The sequence below is a fragment of the Leptonychotes weddellii genome, chromosome 11 (assembly GCF_054177405.1).
Source record: "Leptonychotes weddellii isolate Sample4059 chromosome 11, ASM5417740v2, whole genome shotgun sequence".
In the NCBI taxonomy this organism is placed as follows: Eukaryota; Metazoa; Chordata; class Mammalia; order Carnivora; family Phocidae; genus Leptonychotes; species Leptonychotes weddellii.
In genome coordinates, this window is record NC_138379.1 from 85204310 (window position 1) to 85216604 (window position 12295).

Below are 12295 nucleotides of genomic sequence, written 5' to 3' on the forward strand. Positions count from 1 at the left end.
CAGGCACTTGAGTGGTGTCTCCCATGGGGGTTGTGTTCTTCCTACTATCGTAGCTCATCCATGTTTGCCTTCAGATCAGTTGACTGCAATGGCCCACTTTGCCTTTTGTGGCTACACCAGGAAGGGTGTGGTCCCTGTGCTGTTCAGAGCCAGTCTGGGGCTGCTTTGGGCTTGTAGTTGAGTGGTATCAGCAGTCAGACAAGATGCCTGTCTTCAGCTCATCTGCCAGTGCTGCAGTTGCAGTGAAGTGCAAAGCATCCTCCCTGCCTTGTCCCCTGTGAGTCTTTCACTGGTAGGCAGGACCAGCAATCAGACCAGATGCCTGCCCCCCGTTCCTCTGGCATGGCTGCAGTTGCACTGATTGGAAGGGCACTCTCTCTGTGCTGCCAGCTATAAATTTTGGCTGCTGGGACTGAGGGCACTTTGGTGTACGTGGTTATCTTCTCCTCTCCTCAGCGCAGGAGTCACTTTAGAGTGGTGCTGGTCTGCCAAGGCTTCTTATACGGTATGTAGGGGCAGGAGGCACTTCGGAGGAATGCCTGCAGAGTGGGGCAGGTTTGACAGGTACAGATTCCTAGGAGAATATGCAGGTGATGGGGTGTGCAGTGCTAGTAAGATAGGTGGAGAGTGTTTGCTCTGGTTCCTGCAAGTGCTTGGCTATCTAGGCTGAGGGTAGTGGTGGATAAATGGCACCCACCAGCTTTTTTTTTTTTTTAAAGAAAGAAAGAGAAAGAAAGGGAGGGAGGGAAGGGAGGAAGGGAAAGAGACAAGTCCTGAGATGAGTAAATCTCCTTCTTGTACACCCCAGGTGCTTTGCAAACTGCTGCTTTTATGCTATATTTCAGTGAGGGTATTTGTTCCACTGGCTCTTTAAGGGCAGGGAATCAGTTCCCTATTGCCCTCCAGCTCTCCCAGAGCTAAGCCTGTTGATTCTTAAAAGTACCCAGAGTTAAACCCTGCTGATTGTAAAAATGCACAAAGTTAAGCGCCACTGGTTTTCAGAACCAAATGTTATGGGGATTTGTCTTCCCGGTGTGGGGCCCTGTGCCTGGGTGCCTAGTGTGGAATCTTATTCTCTCATTTTTCCATGCTTGTGGTGTCCCTCCCATTTATGATAAATCACACAGATCACAGATATCTCCACCCCTTCTACCCTTTTTGATGTGGCCGCCTCTCTACAATTAACTGTGGGCTGACTGTTCTGCTAGTCTTCTGGGTGGTTTTCTGAGTTAGTTGCACTGATATGGCTATTTGGCAGTGTATCTGTGTGATGAGGTGAACTCAGCATCCTCCCACTCCACCATTCTCCCAAGGCTATTCTTTCTTTCTTCTCCTGCTCTCTTCCTTTGTAATTGATGATTTTTATTATAATTGTGCTTTGATCACTTTTTAATTTTAATTTTTTGGTGTATCACATGTTTTTGGCTTATGGTTACCACGAGGTTCATACATAACAATTCTAACTATATAGCAGTCTATATTAAGTTGCTTAAGTTTAAACATTCCAAAAGCACTAAATTTTACTCCCACCCACCATGTTTTATGTATATGATATCATATTTTACATCTTTTTCATTTTGTGAATCCCTTAATTTTTTAGATATAACTGAATTATCATTTTTGTCTTTTAACCTTCATTCAAATTTTATAAGTGATCAACCTACTACCTTTATGGTATGTTACCATTTATCAGTGAAAATTTTTCCTTTTATAATTTCTTCTAAATATGGCCTTTTATTTTCTGCATAAATAAATTCCTTTAAAATTTCTTATAAGGCCAGTTTAGTGGTGATGAAATCCTTTTTTGATTGAGAAACTTTCTCTTCTTCAGTTCTGAATTACAACCTTACTGGGTACAGTGTTCTTGGTTAATGGCTTTTTCTCCTTTTGGCATGTTCAATATATCATGCCACTCCTTCCTGGCCTGCAGTATTTCTCCTGAAAAATCATCAGATACACTTATGAGGGTTTTCCTTGGTTTTCTCTTACTGCTTTTAAAATTCTCTTTCTCAGGGTGCTTGATGGCTTCCTTGGTTAAGCATCTGCCTTTGGCTCAGGTCATGATCTCAGCATCCTGGGATGGAGCCCTGCATTGGGCTCCATGCTTAGCAGGGAGCCTGCTTCTCACTCTCCTTCTGCTGTTCCTCCTGCTTGTTCTCTCTCTCTTTTTCTCTCTCTCTCTCAAATAAATAAATAAAATCTTTAAGGAAAAAAAGGTTCTCTTTCTCATGAATTGTTGACATTTTAATTATTATGTGTCTCGGTGTGGCCCTCCTTGGGTTCATCTTATTTGGGGCTTTCTGTGATTCCTAAATATGAATGTTTCCTTCCCCAGGTTAGGGCACTTTTCAGCTATTATTTCTTCAAAAAATTTTTTTCAGATAATTTTCTGCCCCGTTTCTCTTTTCTCCTTGTGGAATCTGAACAATGCCTATGTTAGTACGCTTGATGTTGCCCTAGACATCTTTTAACCTATCTCCATTTTTAAAAACCTATCTCCATTTTTTCTTTGGGGTGCCTGGGTGGCTCAGTTGTTAAGCATCCGCCTTCAGCTCAGGTCATGATCCCAGGGTCCTGGGATCGAGCCCTGCATTGGGCTCCCTGCTCAGCGGGAAGCCTGCTTCTCCCTCTTCCACTCCCCCTGCTTGTGTTCCCTCTCTCACTGAGTCTCTGTCAAATAAATAAAATCTTTAAAAAAAATATTTTTTTCTTTTTGCTGTTCAGCATATGTGCTTTCTACTACCCTGTCTTCCAAATTGGTCATTTCTGCATCCTCTAATGGGTTTGTTTATTCTCTCTAGTGTAATTTTCATTTCAGTTATTGTGTTCTTATTTTAAAAAAAGAATATTTTCTTTTGAAGTTCTCAGTAGTTCATCCACTGTTTGCTCAGGTCTGGTGAACATCTTTATAATTATAACTGAATTTATTTTTTTTAATAAAGATTTTTATTTGAGAGAGAGAGAATGAGAGGGGGGAGGGTCAGAGGATGAAGCAGATTCCCTGCTGAGCAGGGAGCCCGATGCAGGGGACTCAATCCCAGCACTCCAGGATCATGACCTGAACCGAAGGCAGTTGCTTAACCAACTGAGCCACCCAGGCGCCCCTTGTTTTAACTAAAATACAATAAAACTAACTACTTAGTGTACAGTTCTATGAGGTTTTGTTTTTTTTAAGATTTTACTTATTCATTTGACAGACAGCACAAGCAGGGGAAGGGGCAGAGAGAGAGGGAGAAGCAGGCTCCCTGCCAAGCAGGGAGCCCAATGTGGGGCCCAATCCCAGGACCCTGGGATCATGACCTGAGCCGAAGGCAGACGCTTAATGACTGAGCCACCCAAGCGCATCTGTACAGGTCTGTGAGTTTTAACATGGGGTCTAGGTTTGTGTAAGCACAATCACAATTCAGATCAGTTCCATCATCCTGATAAACTGGCTCTTTGTATTTACACTGTCCCTCCTCCTCTGACCTTTGGCAACCACTGATCTATTCTCTATAACTATAGTTTAAATGGAATCATACAGTATGTAACCTTTTGAGACTGGCATCTTTCCATCAGCATAATGCACATGAGATTTGTCCATATTGTTGTATGTCTCAATACTTGTTTATTTTTATTGCTGGACAGTACTCCATTGTATGAATGTACCAGTTTTTTGGTGTTTTTTTTGTTTGTTTTTTGTTTTTTTTTAACCCATTCACTCATTGAAGAATATTTGCTTGTATCCAGCTTGGGGTAATTATGAATGCAGCTACTATAAACATTCATGTACAGGTTTTGTGTGAATGTAAGTCCTCATTGCTCTATGGCAGTGATTCACAATCAGGGCTAATTTTGTTCTTCAGGGAAACTTTGGCAATGCCTGGAGAACATTTTTGATTGTCACAACTAAAGCAAGATTGGTGTTGTGGAGGGAAGAATTGCTAGGCATTTAACGGATAGGAGTCAAAGTACATTATCTTACAATGGACAGGATAGTCCCCCCACCAAAGCAAAGATTTATTGGCCTAAAACATCAATAATTCCACAGTGAGAGACTCTGCTCTACAATTCATATATAAGAATGAGATTTACTAGAGTATATGGTAAAGTGTATATTTAACTGTATAAGGACCTGCCAAACTCTTTGCAGACAGGGTATAGTTTTTGGCATTCTCACTAGCAGTGAAAGTTTCAGTAGTTCCACATTCTCACGAGAAGTTGATATTGCAGGATTTTCTTTAGTTTTGGGGGTTTTTTTGTTTTTTGGGGGAGTTTGGTGGTTTTTTGTTTTGTTTTATTTTGGGTTTTTTTGGCCATTCTAATAGGGATAGCCCATCAGAGTTTTATTTGGTGTTTCCTTAATGGTAAATAATATTGATTATCTTTTTTATTCCTTTATTTTCCATCCATATATCCTCTTTGGCAAAGGATGTATTCAAATTTTTTGCCCAATTTTTTATTGTTTGCATTCTTACTGTTGAATTTTGAGAGTTCCTTATATATTAGTTACAAGTGATTGGTTAAATGGGTGATTGGCAAATATTTTCTCCTAGTCTGTAGTTTGTCTTTTCATTTTCTCAACACTCTTTCACAAAGGAAAATGTGTTAACCTTCATGAAGTTCAAGTTAATATTTTTTTTTAATTTATGGATTATGCTTTCAGTATCCTATCTAAGAACTCTGACTAAGCACAGGTCATTAAGATATTCTGTTTGTTTCTGTTTTTTTTTTTTTTTTTAATTCTGTTGGTTTTAAATTTTACATGTAGCTCTATGATCCATTTAAGTTAATTTTTATATAAGGTATAAGGCTTAGATTGATATTCATTTTCTTACTGTATGGATGGCAGATTGTTCTAACCATTTCTTGTAAAACTATCATTTTTCCATTAAATCTCCCTTCTGCATTTGCAAAAATATCAATTAGCCATATTTATATGGTTACATTTCTGAACTTTCTATTCTCTTCTTCTCATATTTGTGTTTATCCTTCCATTAATTCTATACTGCACTATTGTAGTAAGCCTTGAAATTTTGTATGACCTCCAATTTGCTTCCTTTTAAAAGTTATTTTATGTTTTCTAGTTCCTTTACTTTTCTATGTAAATTTTGGAATCCGTTTATCTAGATCAGCAAAGCTTCCTGTGGGGATTTTGTTTCAAATTGTTTTAAGTCTATAGATTAGTTAGGAGACAATTAAAATATTAACTATATGGAAGTCTTCCAATCCATAAATATGATTTGTCTCTTTATTTATGTAAATCTATAATTTTTATCAGCATTTTATAGTTTTCAGACTATATTTTATCTAGTTTTTTAGAATTTTATCTCAGGATTTTATTTTTTAACCTCTTGTAGATGGTATTATTTATTTTACCTTCATTTCTAAATTTTCTTTGATAAAAATACTATATATGGAAATGCAACTGAATTTTGTGTGTTGACCTTCTATATACTATAATCGATAAAATTTCATATTCTCAGAGTATTTGGTAGGTTCCTTTGGATTCTCTACATAGATAATCCTGTCCTCTGCAAATAGGATGGGTTTTATCTCATGTCTGACCTACATGTGCTTGATTTCTTTTTCTTTCTCCATGCAATGGCTAGCCCTTCTGGTATGATGTTGAATAGGAGTGGTAAAAGTAGACATCTTTGCCTTATTATGAAAAAGCACTCAATTTTTAACCACTGACTGTGATGTTTGCTGTATATTTGCTGAGCATGTTATTTAATGGATTAAGAAAGTTCTGAGTTTTGGGGTGCCTATGTGGCTCAGTTGGTTAAGTATCTGCCTTCAGCTCCAGTCATGATCCTAGGGTCCTGAGACTGAGCCCCGTGCTGGGCTCCCGGCTCAGTGGGGACCCTGCTTCTCCCTCTCCCTCTGCCTCTGCCCCTGCTCATTCTCTCTCTCTCTCTCAAATAAATAAATAAAATCTTTTAAAAAAAGAAAGCTCTGGGTTTTTAGAAATTGAAGTATAGTTGACATACAATATTATATTAATTTCTGAAGTATACAGCATAGTGATTCAACAATTATATACATTTCAAAATGCTTCCCATGATAAGTATAGTTACCATCTGTAACAATATAAAGTTATTAAAATATAATTGAGATATTCCCTATGCTGTACTTTTCATCCTCGTGACTTATTTTATAACTGGGAGTTTGTGCCTCTTAATCTCCTTCTCCTATTTAGCCTGTTTCCTTGCCACCACACCTCACAGGCAACCATCACTTTGTTTATGAGTCTGTTTGGTTTTTGTTTGTTCCTTTGTTGTGTTTTTTAGATTCCAAATATAAGTGAAATCATATGGTATTTGTCTTTTTCTGATTTATTTTACATAGCATAATATCTCTAGGTCCATCCATGTTGTTGCAAATGACAGGATTTCATTCCTTTGACGCATGAGTAATATTCCATCCTAAATATATATACCACCTCTTTATCCATCAGCCAAAAAATACTTGGGCAGCTTCCATATCTTGGCTATTGTAAATAATGTTATCCATTTGGTCACACTATGTCCTTTGATTGGAGCATTTAGGCCATTTATGTTTAAAGCAATTGATAGGTATATACATATTGCCATTTTCTTGTTTTATAACCATTTTTGTAGTTCTTCTCTATCCTTTCTTCTCTTTCCCTATTCTCCTGTGGCCTGATAGCTTTCTTTAGTGTTATGCTTGGATTCCTTTTTTTTTATTTTTGGGGTGTCTATTATAGGATTTTGATTTATGGTTACCTTTAGGTTCATATATAAAATATCTTATGCATCTATCAGTCTATATTAAATAGATGGTCTCATAAGTTTGAACTCATTCTAAAAGCACTAAACTTTTCTCCCTGCCTCCATGTTTTATGTATATGATGTAAAAAATTTATATTCTTTTATGAATCTCTTGACTGATGTTTGTAAATATAATTGTTTTTACTGCTTTGTGCTTTTATCTCCATACTGGTTTTACAACTGATTAATCTACTACTTTTATTATATGTTTGCATTTACCTGTGAGTTTTTTTCATAATTTTCTTAGTCCTGATTATGGTCTTTTCTTTCCACTCAAAGAATTCCCTTTAATGTTTCTTGTAAGTTTGGTTTAGTGATGAATCCTTTAACTTTGTCTGGAAATTCTTTATCTCTCCTATTCTGAATGATGATCTTTCTGGGTGGAGTATTCTTGGTTGCAGATTTTTTTTCCTTTCAGTGCTTTAAATATACTGTGTCACTTTCTTCTGTCCTGTAAAGTTTCTGTTGCAAAATCAGCTAATAACCTTATGGGATTTCCCTTATATGTAACTGTTATACCTTGCTGCTTTTAAAATTCTCTCTTTATTACTACTTTTTGCCATTTCAATTATTTTTTTTATTTTGGTGTCAGCCTCCTTGGGTTTTGTTTGGGGTTGTCTGTGCTTCTGGATCTGGATGTCTGTTTCCTTCCCCAGATTAGGGAAATTTTCAGCTATTTCCTTAAATACATTCTCTGCCCTCTTCTCTCTTTTCCTTCTGAGATTCCTATAGTAAGGATGTTATGATGCTTATGTTCTGTGTTCCCTTAACCTATTCTCATTTTTTATTCATTTTTCTTTTTTGCTGTTCAGATTGGTTGCTTTCTATTACTGTCTTCCAGATTGCTGATCCATTCTTACCTGCTGAGGTCCTGCTGATGCTTGTTTGCCATGTTGAGAACAGTGTCATTTCAATGACTAAAAATGACTACTATTCTGCAGTGCATGTAGATATGTTTAAGAACACTTATAATAAAGATGATACTTCCATCTTCCATGCTATGTTGAGAACAGTATTACATCATTTAATGGAAGTTTTGCAAAATCTGCAATGCATGTGGAAAAGTGTTTAAGAATGCCTGCAATAGAGAAGCATAGGTAGAGATGTGTTTAAGTATATATGTAGTAAAGATGATTCTAAGAATGCTACTTGCCTACTATGTTGAGAACAGTATTATTTCAGTAAATGGTTGTATCAACCAGACTATATTGCGTGAAGAGAACTAATAAAATATACTTGTACGTATATAAAAAAAAGAGAGGTCCTGTGGTGCCCCATAACACAAGCCCCCTGTTCAGCAGAACCAGGCACTTGAAGAGCATCTCCTATGTGAGTAGGATGCACACTGCTGTTACAGCTGAGCTGGTTTGTCTTCAGTCCAGTTGGCATCAATGGTCCACTTGCCTTTTGTGGATGCACTGGGCAGTGTTTGGTCCCTGTGCTATTAAGAGTCCTGTCTGGGGCTTCCATGGACTTACAGTTGGGTGGTGTCTACAGTCAGACAAGATCCTGCTCTCAGCCTGTCTTCCAAGGCAGCAGTCACACTGAATTGCAGGGTACTTTCCCTATTCTGCCCCTTGAGAAGCTTTCTTTGGTGGGCAGGGGTGGCAGTCAAACTGATGCCTACTCTAAGTCCATCTGCTGGGGCTGCAGTCACCCCAACCTGCAGGGTGTTCTTCCTACATTGTCCCCAGTGAGGCTTTTATCAGTGGGCAGGGCCAGCGGTCAGACTAGATGCCTGCTCCTAGTCCCTCTGGCATGGCTGCAATTGCACTGATTGACAGAGCACTCTCTCTGTGCTGCCAGGTATGAGATTCAGCTGCTGGGTCTATGGGCACATTAATGTGTGTGGTTATATTCCCCTCTCCCCAGGTCAGGTGTCACTTTAGAGTGCTGCTGGTTCCTGCTGGAACTGTTTGCAAGGTGTGTAGGAGAAGGAACTCTTTGTAGGGGATGCCTGCAGAGTGGGGCAGGTTGGATGGAGTGGATCTGCAAGAGAACATGAAAATGGAGCCCATGGTGCTAGTAAAATAGGTGGAAAGTATTTGCTCTGATTCTTGCTACGTCGGCTTGGGGGATGGGAGAGGAGAGAAATAGCACCCACCAACACTTTTGTTCTTGAAGAAGTCTCCTAAAGATCTCTGCCGCCCCACCCCAGAACCTGTTCTGATATTAGTAAATAAATCTTATATACCCCCGGTGCTTTTCAAACTGCTGTTTCTATGCTGTGTCTCAGCCAGGTTATTTATTATCCTGGCTCTTTAAGGGTGGGGACTCCATTTCCTATCACCCTTTCCCAGAGTTAAGCCTACTGAGTTTTAAAGTATGCAGGGGATGCCTAGGTGGCTCAGTTGTTAAGCATCTGCCTTTGGCTCAGGTCATGATCCCAGGGTCCTGGGATTGAGCCCCACATCGGGCTCCCTGCTCAGCAGGGAGTCTCCTTCTCCCTCTCCCACTCCCCCTGCTTGTGTTCCCTCTTTCGCTGTGTCTCTCTGTCAAATAAATAAATCTTCAAAAAAATAAAGTATGCAGAATTAAGCCCTACTAATGGTAAAAATTCCCAAAGCTAAGCCCCACTAGTTTTCAAAGTGAAAATGTTATGGGGACTCATCTTCCCAGTGTAGGTATCCCATGTCTGGAGTACCTGTTGTGGGCTCTGATCTTCTCCTCCACACTTGTGGTATCCCTCCCATTTGTGGTTAGTCCAGCAGGGGGTTTGGTTTTCAACCAGGGTTTGGTCTCCACCCCTCCTACCTTTTTGGATATGGCCTCCTCTCTACAATTAACTGCGAAAATTTTGTTCTGCTGGTCTTTTGGTTCATTTTCAGCATTAGTTGCACTAATGTGGCTGTCATCTTGGTGTGTCCATGTGATGAAGTGAGCTCCGGATCTTCCTATTCTGCCATCTTCCCAAACTTCTTCCCTTATATTTAAAGTCCATGATTTCTTCAGTAATATCCCTTCTTTCATTCCTGATATTGGTTATTTATGTCTTTTTATTTCCTTTTAAGTTAGGCTCACATTTTATCAATTTTATTGATCATTTTAAAGAACTAGTTTTAGTTCTATTGATTTTTCTCTACTGTGTTTCTCTTTCCTATTTTAATAATTTCTACTGTACTATTTATTTCCTTCTTGCTTTCTCTAGATTTTTAAGATGGAATATTAGGTTTTGAACTGATACCTTTTTTCTTTTCTAGAATAACCACTTAATGTTATAAATTTTACTCTAAGCACTGCTTTACCTCTGTCAATTAAGTTATATTGCCATTTTTGTTCAGTTCAAAGTGTTTTCTAATATCCCTTGAGACTGTTGCTTTGATCCATAGAAGTGTGATATTTAATTTCCAAATGCTTGGAGATTTACCAGTTATTCTGTTATGTATTTCCAGATTAATTTCATTATGGTCAAAGAGCTTACTTTGTATGATTTCAATTATTTTATTTATTTATTTATTTATTTTTATTTTTTAAAGATTTTTTATTTATTTGAGAGCGAGAATGAGAGACAGCATGAGAGGGAGGAGGGTCAGAGGGAGAAGCAGACTCCCTGCCGAGCAGGGAGCCCGATGTGGGACTCGATCCCGGGACTCCAGGATCATGACCTGAGCCGAAGGCAGTCGCTTAACCAACTGAGCCACCCAGGCGCCCTGATTTCAATTATTTTAAAATTAAAGGTTTGTCTTATGACTCAAAATATGTTTTATCTTGGTGAATGTTTCATGTGCATTGAAAAGAACTGTATATTCTGTTGTTGAGTGAACTATTTTTAAATGTCAATCAGGTCAAGTTAATTGATTATATTCTTTAGTTCTTTTATATTTTTGCTTACTATTAGTTTCCTTGGGCTGCCATAACAAATTACCACAAATTTGGTGGCTTAAAACAGCATTATTCTCTCACAGTTATGGAGGCCAACAGTCTCAAATCAAGGAGTCAACAGTTGATTCCTCTGGAGGCTCTGAGGGAGAATCTATTCAATGCTTCTCTAACTTCTAGTGGCTGCTAGCAATCCTTGGTATTCTTGACTTGTATAGATGTATCATTTAAATCTTTGCCATTATCTTCACATCATCATCCCCTCTGTATGTTGTCTCCCCTTCTCTTAAAAGGGCACTTGTCATTAATTTAGTGTCCACTCTAGGGGTGCCTGGGTGGCTCAGTTGGTTAAGCATCTGCCTCTGGCTCAGGTCATGATCTCAGTGTCCTGGGATTGAGCCCTGTATTGGGCTCCCTGTTCAGTGGGGAGTCTGCTTCTCCCTCTCCCTCTGCCCCTCCCCACTACTCATGCTCTCTCTCACATGCGTTTCCTATCTCTCAAATAAATAAATCTTTAAAAAATAAAACATAACAAAAAACTTAGGGCCCACCCTAATCCAGGATGATCTCCTCTTGAGATCCTTAATTACATCTGCAAAGAGTATTTTACTAACTAGCTTACATTCAGTGGTTTTAGGTAGACCTATATTTTTTTGGAGGATACCAGTCAACCTACTATAGTACTAAGAGCATTGTAGAAGTCACTGGCTATTACCAATTTTGGATTTGTCCTTTCATTTTTCATTCATATGTGCTTTTAATATATTTTGAAGCTCTCATGTCAGCTGTACACAAATTTATAGTTAAGAATGTAGGGTGAATTGACCCTTTTATCATTGTATAATGATCCTATTCACTTCTGGTGAATTTTCTTTTTCTAAAATCTACATCTGATATTTATAAATCCATACTAGCATTATTTTGGTTAATACTTGCATGGTATATCTTCACGTCATCATCCCCTCACAACCAGCATACTGACATTGATATATATAGTCAAGACACAGAACATTTCCACCACCACAAATCTCCTTCACATTTCCTTTCTTACCACTCTTACTTTCCTCCCACTCCATTCCTTCTTAACCCCTTTAGCCCCTGCCAACCATTTATCTGTTCTCCATTCCTATGATTTTGTCATTTCAAAAATATTATGTAATGGAACCACACAACATATGAGTCATAAAGATGAGCAAGAACAAAGAATTTTTGTGCCAAATCCTTAAAGTTAGACATATAAAGAGGAAAGTCTCTTTAAAATAGTAGTAGCAGGGCTAGAGTCAGCAGTCAACGCTCAGTTTCACTCTTAGTTCTATGCCTCAATCTTTTAATAACATTTTTCAAATAAATGTTAGAGATAAATTTTTATGTAATGAATAATGGACATATATAATGAATATATAAACATATATTTATATATAAACAATACATATAATGAGGGGGGCGGAGCAAGATGGCGGAGGAGTAGGAGACCTGGATTTCGTCTCCTCTCAGGAATTCAGCTGGATAGGGATTAAAACCATTCTGAACACCTACAAACTCAACAGGAGATCGAAGAAAAGAAGAGCAACAACTCTCTCATCAGAAAAGCGACCACTTTCTGGAAGGTAGGACGTGCGGAGAAGTGAATCCGAGGCGATATTCGGGAGGATAGACGGCGGGGGAGGGGCCTCCGTCGGCCGCTTCTGGCAAGTGATAGAGCC